Genomic DNA, 14,567 nt, shown 5'->3' with positions numbered 1-14,567 from the left:
GCAGACCTCCTGTGGTAGCTAAACGTCTCCACTCTGACAGCAGGTGGAAGGAGGAGCAGACGGCTGGTACGTTTCTGATAATATATGCTAGTGCTAAATGCAGCCAGCTGGCTCTGAGGTTTAGAACATTCTCTGCTAGTGACTGGGAAAGGCTGGCCTTCCTGGTTTACTGTGGAGAAAGAATCCTGTTCATAGATAGGAGGACTTTACGGTTGCTGATGCTGAAGCAGAAAAGTAGATGCACTTAAAATCCTTGTGGACTGAAGGTTGAAAACAAAACTCTGTGTGTTTGAAGCAGGTCTGGGAAGGTAGCTGGGTAGGTGGGGCATCCATGACCTATCCTCACAACCAGCCGTACCATCGCCCAGTTAAAAACTTACTAAAAGGGGACAATGGACAGGGCTGGAAACAATGCTACAGGCTCACAGCTACATTGTATGGCGGTTAAACATATTAATTGTGTGATCATCACACTGAAATAGGGCAACTACTGTGTGCGTGGTGTATCTTCTACCCTCCCATCATGCGCTGAGTGGCTTCATTTTCTATCCAGTTCCACTTTCCTATGATTTGCATTACTGCGTAACGCCAAACAAGGCTGGAGCCTCATTGTCCTGGACAAACACAGTCACTGCCCCAAAGAGCTCCCAGGCTAAGCAGACAAAACAGACAGTGTCCAGGTTCACACAGGTCAGGGGCAGAGTCAAGGGGAGAACTTAGACTCCAATAGCCAGGATACCACACAATCCACTGGGCCATGCTGCCTCCCAATAGCTATTGTGAGATCAGTCTGTCACACAAACCAGCCCTGCGTTCCTCCCCAGAAGATGACACGTTCCCTCTTAAGAGGGTGTTTCCCCCACGTGGGTAGATGAGGCTGATAACAACGGCAGGGGGCCTCCTCCTAGTGGCAGGACAGACACAACCTTAGCGACACTCGCCTTTTCCTTTTCTTCTCCCACTGGTGTTTTTCCACCAGGGCAGCACCAGGGTTGGGGGGGCACTGGTGTATTTACCAGCATGTTGTTGAAGCAGCTCTAGCTTTCCTCCCAAACAACCACCGTAGTGCTTCTCCTCTCCCTGCGTGAAAAGGACTTTGGATCGTTGCTGTCCACGGGGTTGGCTTGGATCCCTTGTCTGTGCTAAATTAATGTTTACTGGCACCCTGATCCTGCCATGCAATCTGCCAGAGTTGTGACGATCATCTCAGTCACACTTGGGGAGTGAACCCAGCAGCTCCCTGACCCAAAATGTGAGTTACTAAAACACCAAGTGCCAGATTTGTAAAGGACTCCCAGGGGGAGTCTTCCAGCTGGGAGCTGTAGCAATGTCAGTTCCTCTGGGCATCATGTACCAAGAGGGACGTGTACCACACACTAAGCAGTGCCTCACACTAGCATGAACCCCTACGCCCAGACAGAGGCCCAGTGGTACTTTGCACAGGAACAGGAGTCCACGCTGGCAGATCCCAGGGCAACACTGGGAACTATTCCTTCTCTTACCTCCAAAGCTAGGTCCAAAATCACTTACAGTATTTCCATTGTTTCTTGGCTTCAGCCTTTCCAAGTTTGGACTGTTGCTGTCTCTAGTGTCAGTTGTGCACCCAGACAGAAAACCCAGGGTGTAATTCTGGCTTTGCTGCTCCCGTAGAACATGCAACCTGTGCTTTCATAGGCCATGACAAAAGCAGAAACCCTTAATTTAATTCCACTGTTGAGTGCTTCATCGAGGACTGTGACATTTAAAGTAGTTAATAATACAGTATTGAGTTAACATTTAGCTGTACATGGCTAAAATTAAACCAGTAGGCGGATACATGGCATAGGAAAGTAACGATCAGGATCTGATTTAAACCCAGGAAAATCTGCCCATTCAGAATTAACCCATCCTTTTGTGCCTTCGCATTAGAATGTGTGATATTCAGAGCTGTGTTCTGCCCACCCATTTCTCCAGAGTGTTCTTCACTCTCTTTCTCTGGCTCAATGGCTCAATGACTGTTTAACCATTTGCCCACAGTGGCCACTATGCCAGAGAGCCTGAGAATGACTCTGTAGCCCAGTTGTTAGCCACCCTGCATGGGAGCAAGGTGACTATGGATCCTGCCCCCCTGCTCCAACCACTCTTTCATTATTTATCCAGAGTGCAGCAGCTCTACATCAGACTGTCACACGGCTCAGTGACCAAGCTGTACAAACAGGTAGTTAATTATAACTACTTACATTATTTTTTGCTCTTGATAGCACCTTGAAAATGAAGCTAATCTATTCTATATAGGTTCGAATACCACACTCTAGCAAGGGGGCGTCGTCTCCCTCCGAGACTGATGGGGAGGGACGGCCATGAACTCCCTCACACACACACTCCTACGAAGCTTACTGTCCAAGACAACACACAAAAGGCAGTCATGGTGCTCTGCATGACCTGGAGGTGCATCCGTTAAACACCAGTGCAGCGGCTTGTGTGGGTCATACGGATGAAGAAAGGAGCTGCTTAGGGTGGTGGTTTCAGTGATAGGCTTTGTGAAAGGTGTGTTTAGAAGAAAGAGTTGAAAGACTAGAGGGTGGATGCTTGTCACACCACAATGGGGTCTAAATTAGCTGTTATCACTCAAGAAAGAGCTCTTGGAGTCATTGTGGATAGTTCTCTGAAAACATCCACTCAATGTACAGTGGCAGTCAAAATAGCAAACAGAATGTTGGGAATCATTAAGAAAGGGATAGATAATAAGACAGAAAATATCATGGTGCCTCTGTATAAATCTATGGTACCCCCACATCTTAAATTCTGTGTGCAGATGTGGTTGCCCCATCTCAAAAGAGATATATTGGAATTGGAAAAGGTTCAGAAAAGGGCAGTAAAATTATTAGGGGTATGGAACGGCTTCCATATGAGGAGAGATTAATAAAACTGGGACTTTTCAGCTTGGAAAAGAGACAACTAAGGGGGGATATGATAGAGGTCTACAGAATCATGACTGGTGTGTAGAAAGTAAATACGGAAGTGTTATTTACTCTTTCTCATAACACAAGAACTAGGGGTCACCAAATGAAATTAATAGGCAGCAGGCTTAAAACAAACAAAGGAAGTATGTTTTCATACAACACACAGTCAATCTATGGAACTCTTCGCCAGAGGATGTTGTGAAGGCCAAGACTATAACAGGGTTAAAAAAAAGAACTAGATAAATTCATGGAGGATAGGTCCATCAATGGCTATTAGCCAGGATGGACAGGGATGGTGTCCCTAGCCTCTGTTTTCCAGAAGCTGGGAATGGGTGACAGGAGATGGATCACTTGATGATTCCCTGCTCTGTTCATTCCCTCTGAAGCACCTGGCATTGGCCACTGTCGGAAGACAGGATACTGGTTAGATGGAACTTTGATCTGACCCAGTATGGCCGTTATGTGCTTAATGGCTCTGCACACAGCGCAAACATCGTGTCATCCGAAGCAAAGGGGCACGGTAAAGTCCTCTCATTCTTGTTGGCCTAGCAGATCTCTCTCCATCACAGGAACAGCTATGTTTTTCTCCAAGTAAAATGCTGCACTGAAATCATCTTCTCCAGAAGATTTAGTCATCTGTCCAGTTGTTTTGAAGAAGAAGAAGGAGGAGTCTGAAGTATGAAGTGATACTGGACCATCGGTGGTGCACAAAACCACAATGAAAAGCTTTTTGTCTAAACTTCCAACTGTAACCCAGGAAAGCCTGGTTCCCCTTCTCCACCCACCTTTTGGAGGAGGCAAGTCCCAGACAAACATCTACAACATCCTGGAACACTTTTGTGACAATTGGGAACTGGGACATTTTCTTAATGCTGATCATTATAGGACTATAACATATAAAGTTACAAAAAGAAAAGGAGTACTTGTGGCACCTTAGAGACGAACCAATTTATTTGAGCATAAGCTTTCGTGAGCTACAGCTCACTTCATCGGATGCTGAGCTGTAGCTCACGAAAGCTTATGCTCAAATAAATTGGTTCGTCTCTAAGGTGCCACAAGTCCTCCTTTTCTTTTTGCGAATACAGACTAACACGGCTGTTACTCTGAAACCTGTCATATAAAGTTACAATAATTTCAAAATACTTTGTGGTGTCAATCATAGTGTTCAACTGACTTTCATGAGAATTTTTTAAACACAGTCATTTTGGTTTGAGGGGGGCTCCTGTGGGGATAGTGTGGACAAAATCAATTGCTTAAATTATTTTATTAATCTTTAATATTCTTTCTCAAGCCTGAGATTGTTTTACAAAAAATATATTAGAAAATATTTCCTTTATTTTATAAAAATTTCTTTGAATTTCTTCATGAATTTTGGATTATTTTATAACTTTGTAAACCTGCCAACATTGATTAAAAGAAAGTTGTCTGTATCACAAATTTTCCATGCATAAACAATGACCTCATTTCCGTCTTAGTGTGAAGAACGTCTGTTTTAGCTTAATGAAAACAGACAAGGACCAGCAAAAGCAGTTTCCAGGAGAGACCACACTGTGTGGTGGTCTTGTAGAATGATGTATCAACTCTGCTTCGTAAAATGGCTGCTGACTCCTAGATATTTAAAGAAGTAGGACACAGAAAACAAAATCATAACCATTATATAGTCACACACGCACGCACACACCTGGACTGTTCCAGACAAAAATAAAAAATGGCACTTCTGGCAACAAAATATTTGCATTTGCAAAGATTGAGCTATAGCTCATCTGCACTTGCAGAAGTTGGCAGCACGCCAGTAATAATGAATAAAGATCAAGTCTTTACATCAAATCCGTGTAATTAAAATGTTTTTATTTGTAAGATGAAGATGATAAAGTAGCAGGAAAACTCTTTAAACATAAATACTTCTGCAGTCTGAGTTTTGGGAGGACAGCTGACGAGGCAGATGGGTGGCTCCGCTGAGAGTTCTCGCCACTGTTTGTTTTTCTGTCTAGCAGAAAGTGAGTAGCACTGAGATTTCAGTGCAGCATTTGCAGCCTGCATCAGATGCTATTCTAATGCTTAGTGCAGTTCCTTGCCAAAAGAAACAAACATATTTCCCTCCCGACAAAGTAGTTTGGTTCACAAGTTCAATTAGCCTGGGGAAACCTCAGCCATTTGACCCAGACTCTGCTGAGCCACTTCAGACCCTACTGTTTCTTTTAGAGGAATCAGAGCCACAAAGTTCAGATCCAGACCTGGGCTTCCTCCCGCATGTGGCTACACAGGGCTGTGCAGGTGAACTGCCCTCAGTTCCTTCTCAGCTGCATTGGCCTGAGATGGAGCCTAGCCTGTCCGCACTGAGCGTGCCTTGGCTACTTTGCTTTTCTTTTGCTGAGCTTCGCTGAGCTTCATGTTATTAGTTGGTTGACTTTTATTTGGAGAATTGTTTATTTCCTCCCTCACCAGAGCCCTTTCTCACTGAGAGAGGAGTGCCCTGTTCCCCAGGTTTTAAACGCTGCCTCGTGTACTGCAAGGCCATCCTGGTCAGTGATGGACACTCTAAGTGCGTTAGCTGTTTAGGAAAGTCACAAGTCCCACAGAAGTGTAACGTCTGTTTAGTCCTCAAATCCAGGGCAAGAAAGAACCAGGAAATCAAGCTGCAACTGCTAATGATGGGGCCCTCCCTTCGATCTGCTTCAGAGCCAGGTAAGGAGAACCCCCCTGTACATTAGTTTTCAGGGGTATCTAACGCCTCTTCGACCTCAGCTCGGCACTCCCCCAGAAAGACACCGAAGAAGAGGAGCGCTAACCCCTCTCTTAGGCATCCACTTTGAAAAGACCTCGCTCTCTGAGCAGGTCAAGGGCCTCAGAAGCTCCCACCTCAAGGCACTGTACTGCGGAGGCTAAGGGTCGCTCTGGTACTGGTGTGGTTAAGAGACCCTGTAGCTTTAAGAGCAAGCGTGGCTCCGAGAGGGCACTGGTACCATCTGGAAGAGCTGGACAGGTTAAGCATAGAAGAGTGGTACTGCCAGACATCACCACTCTCCTGGTATCTTCTTTAATGGGCTCTTCAGTACCGGGTGTGACCAAGCCCCCATCTACATCAGTAACTATCTCAGAGCGCTCAAAACCTTTGGTCCTGTCCTGCAGGGATAAGCGCACACAGTGCCGCAAATCCACTCAGCGCTGCAAGTCCGTGCAGTACCGCAAGACTTCAGGTACCCAAAGGACGTATCAGTGACTATTGAGCCCGAGTCGCCATTGCTTGCTGGTACCGAGAGTCTTTAGAGACCGAGTGGTTCTCAGTACCCAGACCCATACACATCTGTGGTACCACCTGATTCGCCACCCGATTCAGTTGGAGCTCCTCCATTAGAGGAAGAAAAGGATGATGATGGGGACCTCCCTTTGGTCTCCGTGGTTACCCTGCGTATCCACATAGGAACCTGCTTTCCTGAGAAGACAGGGATTAATTTGGGGGAGTGTTTGGTGGAAACCTGGGATACCACCCCCTCCCCCATATGGACCTCAATGGCCATATTGGGATCCATGGGCAGCTTATTGCCAACAATTGTCCAGGACCCAACCCTCTCCCATCGGGATAATAGGGGGACACAAGCTTCTCCTCCCGGACACACCCCTCAACAGGAAGGGGCTAAGGTGGACAAAGAAGCTACCCCTCAGATTACCATCACCTGAATGGGCGGTAATGCTCTCCCCACCCCCATGGCTGATGATTTTTGGCAGTTCCAAGAACTTATCAGATGGGTGGCAGACTCCCTACGAATATCTCTCAAGGAGGTCAAAGAATCACAGCACAGACTGCTGGATATTCTCCACTCTGCCACTACATCCAGAGTCGCCCTCCCTGTCAATGAGGTTCTCCCGGAGCCTGCAAAAACAACTTGGCTTATCCTGGCCACAGAACCACCTACACGTAATAGGGCTGTTACAAATATTATGTTCCCTCCAAGGACTCTGAGTTCCTATTCTCCCACCCTCCATCCAACTCTTTGGTAATTGACATGGCGAATGAACGAGAAGAGTCCATCCCATATGACCGACACCAGAAGCGTCTGGATCTTCTAGGGAGAAAATCTTACTTATCTGCGTCTCTACACTTCCTCATTGCACATTACCAAGTGCTAATGGGCAAATACAATTTCACAGATTACACAGAGCTTAATTCTCTTATTAAAAAATCATCCTCCAGAAGAAAGGGAACGATTCCGGGCTGTTCTTGCTGAGGGACGTTACTGGCCAGGCCAGTCCTTCAGGCATGCTTACATGCTGCGGGTACCATGGCTTGTTCTACCACCACAGAAGTGGTGATGCACAGGGCAGAGAAGTCCAGGATATAGCAGAGGGTCTCCTGTTTGACGGACTGGAGGTGTTCACGGAGAATACCAATGAGCTGCTCCACACTCTAAAAGACTCTAGAGCCACATTGCGTTCACGGGAATTTACACCCCTGCGAACAAAAGGAAATTCAGTAGATCACAAAGAGCTCAAAGATCCCACCTGGTGCAATTCTCAGGGTTTTAGAGACCTCTCAAACCTCAAAGAAAGAACCAGAGGTTCCAGAGAAAGAGATCCTCTAGCCCAACCAACTCACAGCAGAAATAGGCGGAGAAATGTTTGCAATGGCATTGCCCTTAGCACCATGCGATCCCTGGGGTGAGCAGCATGGTAGCAGTATTCCTGGCATACAACACCAGGTGTTAGCATTCTCAACAACTTTCTGATTCGACTGCGGTTCTAAGCCAGGAAATGGCAGGGTAGCATTTTGCAGTGTTTTGATACTCGGTGTCCAAGAAGTGACAGGCCTGCCCTGTGCTGTGACATGCTGCCTATCATGCACCTTTTCCAGATACCCGCCCCAAAACGATCTTAGGGTTTATGCTGCCACCCATCAGGCTAGTGTCCGAGTGCCTTCTATGTGCAATGAGTAGCAATAGCAAAGTCCCCAGGGACCTTAGCGGAGTCTCTGGTTCTCCTCCCTTTTGGGGGTAAAAACTCTGCTTGGGGTATTTTTTTGTTTGTGGCTTTTTGGTTTGGATGGGTTGATTGTGTTACAGGTTTTTATTTGTTAGTTTTATATATATATATATTGGCTGGGGTTGTGGGAGGAGTGTTGGGGTAGATGGGAGCTCTTGGGTGGCTGTGACATGTCCTAGAGGATAGTGAATGGATGACATCGCTCCATCCAGTGGTGTGTATCTTCACGCGTATTCCATCAGATCATCTTTGTTTTTAATGGGCAGCTAACGAATAAGGTGCTCCAGGCCACTACTGCAGTATGCTACGGAAATGACGAAGAAACCTGTCTTCGCTCCAGCCCTCGTGCACTGTCTTGGAGGAGGATGGGCTGTAAAGCAACCACAAGCCGCTGGGAGAGTATTCCCGCGGCACAGGGGTAGGGCAGGGCAACTGTCTGTCCCCACACTGCCCCCGCGGTAGCCCTGGCATTGTGGGAGGAGGGGATGCATACACAGCCCGGAGCACTGCGGAGAAGGTGCGCTGCTCCAGGCTGCAGTGCAGCCCATAGGCAGTGTGAGAATGGCTGCTGTCCATTAGAACAGCCCCAGCACGCCAGGCCCTGGAGCAGCCCAGAATCTGGACAGCCTAAGCCACCTTTGTGCCCCCTTACCAGGGGCTGTGCCCAGTCATGTGCCCTCATCCCCTGGAATGGCTGTGGTGGCTTCCACATGAAAACTCCAGCTCCTTGTCCTTTCCTATCGGGCCACATACATTTGTGCTCTTCTTTCGTCCACACACCCCTTCCATCCTCTACACTCTTCCCAAGCCGCTCTCCTTGCTTCATCCTTCCCCTCCTCCTCCAGTTCTCAGCTCTGTGCCATCCATCATGCTCTCCCCTCGCCCCCCGGAATGGTCTCCCCTCCTTAGCCTCAGAGCATCCACTTTATCCTGCAATAATTCCTCCTTAAAACCCACCTTTTCAGGAAATCTTTCTCCCTTCTCTCGCCCTGTGCCTCTCCTGCATGGCTGTCTGACGTTTCATCTTCTGTTGGTGTGTCAGGTTTTATGTAGATTGTCAAGTGTCTGGAACCTGGACTGCACCAGGTGGTCAGGAAAATGCTGTGTTAATTGACTATGTCAGTGTTTTATGATAATCCTGATCATTCCAAGAAAGCCCATTTCTGCATCAACCTTTTTATTGCCTTAAAACTTTCAGTAGGCATCCGTGCAACTGGCAGCATTGCTAAGATCAGCCCATTTGTTCCTGTTCTTGAAGCATCTGTTCCATCATCCCATAAGGCGTTCTGTTTCCCTGTGCCCTATCTAATGCCCAAGCTGGCGGAGAGCTGTGTTCCTGTGTTGCGCCAGGCTCTCATACTCCAAAGTTTCAGAGTAACAGCCGTGTTAGTCTGTATTCACAAAAAGAAAAGGAGTACTTGTGGCACCTTAGAGACTAACCAATTTATTAGAGCATAAGCTTTCGTGAGCTACAGCTCACTTCATCAGATGCATATCGTGGAAACTGCAGCAGACTTTATATATACACAGAGAATATGAACCAATACCTCCTCCCACCCCACTGTCCTGCTGGTGTTTATCTACAACTCCAGTGATTTATGCAGGCAAAGATTAGAATCAATTCCTCTACTCAGATTTTCCATGTTAGTAAAAAGCAGAGGAAAGCAGATGGGCATTCAGGTATCAGCACCCATGGGGATAGAATCCCTCCCCCGACTCTGGTCACTCTGTGTCAGAATTCCTCCCCTGCACGCACACATTCGCACCTCTACAAGGAGAATTCCAGTGGCAGCCACAACCTGGGGCCTTGATACTAGATAAGGGACAGGAGCCTTGACAGCTGAAGAGGCATAGGGTACTCCAGGGTCTAGCAGGTCCCCATGATTCCCAGGATTTGGTGGGTTCAGCCCCTGCTCCCGTTGCAGGGGTAGAGAGGAAACCCACCAGCCAGCACTGGACTGGGACTCAGGAGACCTGTATTCAATTCTTGGCCATCGACTTCTTGTGTGAACTGGGGCAAGTTGCACTGAGCCATAGCTCCCCTTTGTACAATGAGGACGTTAGCACTTCCCTCCCACCCAGGGGTTTGTGCGGATCGGTTAACGATTGTGAGCGGCTCAGCAGCTACTGTCCTGGGGGCTGTTTAGACAGACAGCCATACCTCTGTCCTCTCTCCGTGGTGCCTCCTACACCTGGAATATCCTCCTCACCCTGAAGGCAGCACAACCTCTCTTTGGTCCTCTTCCCACAGTGCTTCAGACAGCATCCTCTCTTGGCTATTTAAAGAAAAGAGGTCCTGCCCTTTGCCCACCCCTGTGTTTGCGTGTTGCCTGTGGCCATTGTAAGCTGTTTGGGTAGGGGCCTGACTAGAGATTTTTGATACATTTCTAAAGCACCGAGCACATTCTGGGGCACTAAAGAAACCATCATCATCATTTAACCGGGAAGCCAGACATCTACTCCAGGCCTGGTATATCGATGACCCTACAAAGACTCCACTTTCCATGAAAAACCCAGTGAAATTATAGGTTACCATTTCCAAGGTACTCTTTCTTTACCAGACATTGGCAGTTGACCCCCATCCCGCATATAGGAACTACTTGGACCGAACCAAGATGGCACATTCTAGAAATGAAGTGAGGAATTAGGTACAGGGGTGTGGCTTATGGGAAGTAGAGGAGACCGCCGAGCAATAACAAGGGGGAGAGTAAGGAAACCCAAGGGAAGACACCAACAGTCATTAGCTGGTGTTGGTTGTGACTGCCGGTCAATTGTGGCTGTTATGACGGTTCTTTGCTGGTGACACCAGGAAGGCAAATAGAGCTCTGGGGCGAGCTGCTGCAACACCTATTAACGCTAATGGTAATTGCACCTGCTAATACCAGAGCTTAGTTTGGTCCTGAGGGTGCAGAAACCGTGGCCCAGATTTCCTGTGTCTTGCTGAGCTGTGCTCATTCCAGGACTGGGAGGGACAAAGATGGTTTTATGTTAATTTTGTGGCCCTGGGGCTGACTGGTGACAAGTTTGGCCCGTTGCACAATTCGGAGTAGCCTCAGGGCTGCTCTAGGTTACACCCAGGACATTCAGGGAACACCAGAACTCAACAGCACGCCACTCATTCATCCTTTTACCTGGCCACGCTCCTCGAGCTTGGGCAGGAGTGGGCAGGCTGTAGAACTGCTACCCTGATTCTGCTCCACTGGGGGCAGGTAACCTGTTAAGCCGGAGTGATATGAAGCAGCCAGATTGTAGGGAAGAACCGGAGCCAGTGTTTCACATTTTTTTAATAGCCAGAAAAAAATAAATGTTTCATTAAAAGGCTTTTGCCAGTTCACTCCTCACACAGACGGCAGGTACAGCCCATCCAGATATGTGAGCCTTGCCCTCTTTGGCATTCCTTTGATATGTCTCAGGCATGTCCACAGAAAGGCAGTATAGACAGGTTGCTTGATTTCCTTAGACCAGAATGTCATCATCAACTCAGCTGGGAACTCTTACTGACAGGACAGGAATGCCAGGGCTGTAAATTTAGTCAAGTCTTGTGCACGCGGCACTTACCACAAGGAACTCATTTCCATTTTCTCCATCCAGGCTGTGCCTTTGGCTTGCAGCTCCCCTTTCACACAGCCACATGAGAGCTGACTGATCTGGAACATTTTTAAGATTACTGGCATTACCAAGGACACTTTGACCCTATTATTAATCTTGGCCTGTTAATTTTTTTCTGCAGTGACAGTTGCTTTGAGCACATAGGTGTTCTGCTTCTTTTGGGCCAAATTCACTTATGGCTTCGGTGAGTGCCACTCCCTTGCCATCTATGAGTATTCTGTGAATATGAAATGTACCATTCGCAGCAGGGCCCTGTGGCCATTTGCTGCAGCCTGGTTGCTGGGGTCATAGCCTCATGCCAGATTGAGGCTGCTTTGTAGTTAATCCAGCCTCAGCCAGACAATCTAATTCTCAATTACTACAGATATCATTATTCTCCTTACCTGCTGCCATAGCATTCTGCACAGCCGTGTGCAACGCCAATGGGAAGTTTTATCTGCAAAGATTTGTTTGGGTTGTGGGGGAGAAAGGCTGAATAATTTGTAATACCAGTCACGAACTGTACACTATATCTCTGGAAACTGTATTCCTGCTACCAGAGCTGTCCCTAGGATACAGCAAATTGGGGCGACTGCTCCAGGCCCTGCGCTTTGTGGGGGACGGCACAATTGGTCCCAGAAGTGACGGATTCGTCACTTCCGCCCCGGGCCCCGCACCCCTCCAGAGACAGCCCTGCCCGCTACACCCAAACTGCACTGTTCTGGTTGGCTGGGAACAGGAAAGTTAACAATATTCACCTTTAAAGCGAACTGAAAACACCTGACCACACCCTGAAGAAATATGAGTGAGATTAAAACCATGGAAGACATTCTTCTATTTTGCTCCTATGAGCTTGGCAGAAACACAGCATTGTGGCTGCCAGATCTTGTGCACGCCTCCCTTTCTAGCCTCTTCCGATCAACAAATAGATTTGCTGATGCTTAATGACATCTCTAAAAAATCCTTCATAGTATGCAACATTATACTTGTCCAAGCTGATAAAGGAAATTTAGGTTGCTGATTGTTAGTGCTGTGGTAATTATCCTACTGACTTCCTATAGTGTCTAACAATTGCTGTGAATCTTCTCAGACATTTACAGGATGAGAGTTTTCAGAATGTGAAGGCAAAGATCGCTACATATAGGAAATTGGGCTTGATTCTGATCTTAATCTTGTACAAAGCAGGAGTAAATGGAGTTATACTTGAGTAAAATCCAGACTTGGGCTCTTGGTGATCTTTAAAATGCTAATGTTATCTATATCATTTCCTCTGGGCAACAATATACTCAGCCTTACAATTTCTGTCAGCTATTGGCAAAGTACTAAATTCAAGAAGCTCTTCATGTTTTTTCAACTTCTGTAGAGGTCTGTCTTTCCAATTAAGATTACATCATTAGCTTTAATAATTTAGAGACCACTCTATTGTCTTTAACGGAATCTATGTGTCATGCTGACTGGCAGAATAGGAACATGAACTATGTATTAAACATTGAATCATTAGTCAGTAATTTGCTGCATGTGATATTTTGCCCTATTGTTCCCTACATAAAAGTGCAAGGTGCCAGCCAGGTCCCACCTTACCTCTTTATTAGAAGAAGTATAAAAACAGCAAAAGGATGTGCCAGGTGCCCTCCCTCCTCATCTTCCCCAACCCCCCACAACCATCGTCATCTGGTTGGCTGCCACTCTTCACCCATTACTGCCCTTTTGTGAGGGATGTCACCCTGTAGTCACGGGCACGTTCAGAGAGAATGGGAACCTACTAGGTGTGTCCTTTGGCTCAAATGCTAGAGGTGTGTGTTTTTGGAGCTGAAGGCCCAGCCCTTCCTCTGCGTGTATGCCATGAGCATGCCATGTAGCCTCCTGTGTAGACTAGCCTAAATCCACATGCTATGCGGAGCACTCTGCTTTCATACTCTGGATTTCAAATTCTATCTTGTTCTGATTAACGTTTTGTTTCTGAAAACTGATGGTCCGTGCTTTTCCCACACAATCTTCCCCACTGAGTGATGGATTACAGTCAAGTTTTAACTATATTCTTGAGTCCCAGAGGCTCATTAGAAGAAATTTGTCTCTTCCTATGTGTTACCAAAGAGATTTCCATCGAGATTCCTTTGAATGTGTTGGCAGCTCTCTGCCAGATAAGTGCGTTTCCACAGCACTTATCACTTGCAGTGCTGCACATCCCTAATAGTGTCACAGTCTCATTTTTGGCATCAGATTTTTTTTTCCTGTCCTACAAAACAAAGTTGAAAGAGCAGACAGCGGTCTCACCGCACGTTGTGCTGAGCAGGCCAGGTGACGCCGACCAAGGCTTTTAAACAGTTGTTACAAGGCAATCCTCTTGACAAAGTTGACTACTGTGACCAGATTCCCAGGGGACCCAGCTAAGGTCACATAATTAGGGTGAACTGCAAAGAATGGGGCAGACAATCCCCATGAAACTGGTGGATATTCCAATACTTAGATTCACCAAGCCAGCATAAGACAGCTTCTTTGTTACCTTACTGGTTACTCAGAAGTCCAAACAACACAGTTCCCTTAAAGTGATCCAGCCTCAGGGCTCCGCCTAGACACCCAAGTCAGACATGATGAGGATTAATGAAAATCTTATTTATCATATAAAAAAGGGGATCAGACACATTACCTCCCAGGTTAATATCTTACCCAAATACATGCTTACAGCCAATTCTTATTAACTAAACTAAAATTTATTAAAAAGGAAAAGAGAGAGAGAAATGGTTAAAAATCAGTATACATATAGACATAAGCACAATCTTGAAATTCAGATTCATAGCAGAGATGGTGAGCTTTATAGTTGCAACGAGTTCTTTTAGAATTTAATCCATAGGTTATAGTTCAATGTCCAATATTATATTTGGTGTGTTCCAGCTTAGGCTAGGATCTCAGTCTTGCGACTCAAACTTCCCCTGATGAAGCTTAAGTAGATCTGAGATGACAGGATCAGGATCCAAGAGTCTTTTATACAGTGTTTTGGCATCCACTTGACCGTACAGTCCTGGGTAAACAACAGGCTTTTGATGTAACCTTCTGTTTCCT

The sequence above is a fragment of the Lepidochelys kempii genome, chromosome 9 (assembly GCF_965140285.1).
Source record: "Lepidochelys kempii isolate rLepKem1 chromosome 9, rLepKem1.hap1, whole genome shotgun sequence".
In the NCBI taxonomy this organism is placed as follows: domain Eukaryota; kingdom Metazoa; phylum Chordata; order Testudines; family Cheloniidae; genus Lepidochelys; species Lepidochelys kempii.
This window is presented reverse-complemented; position numbering follows the sequence as displayed.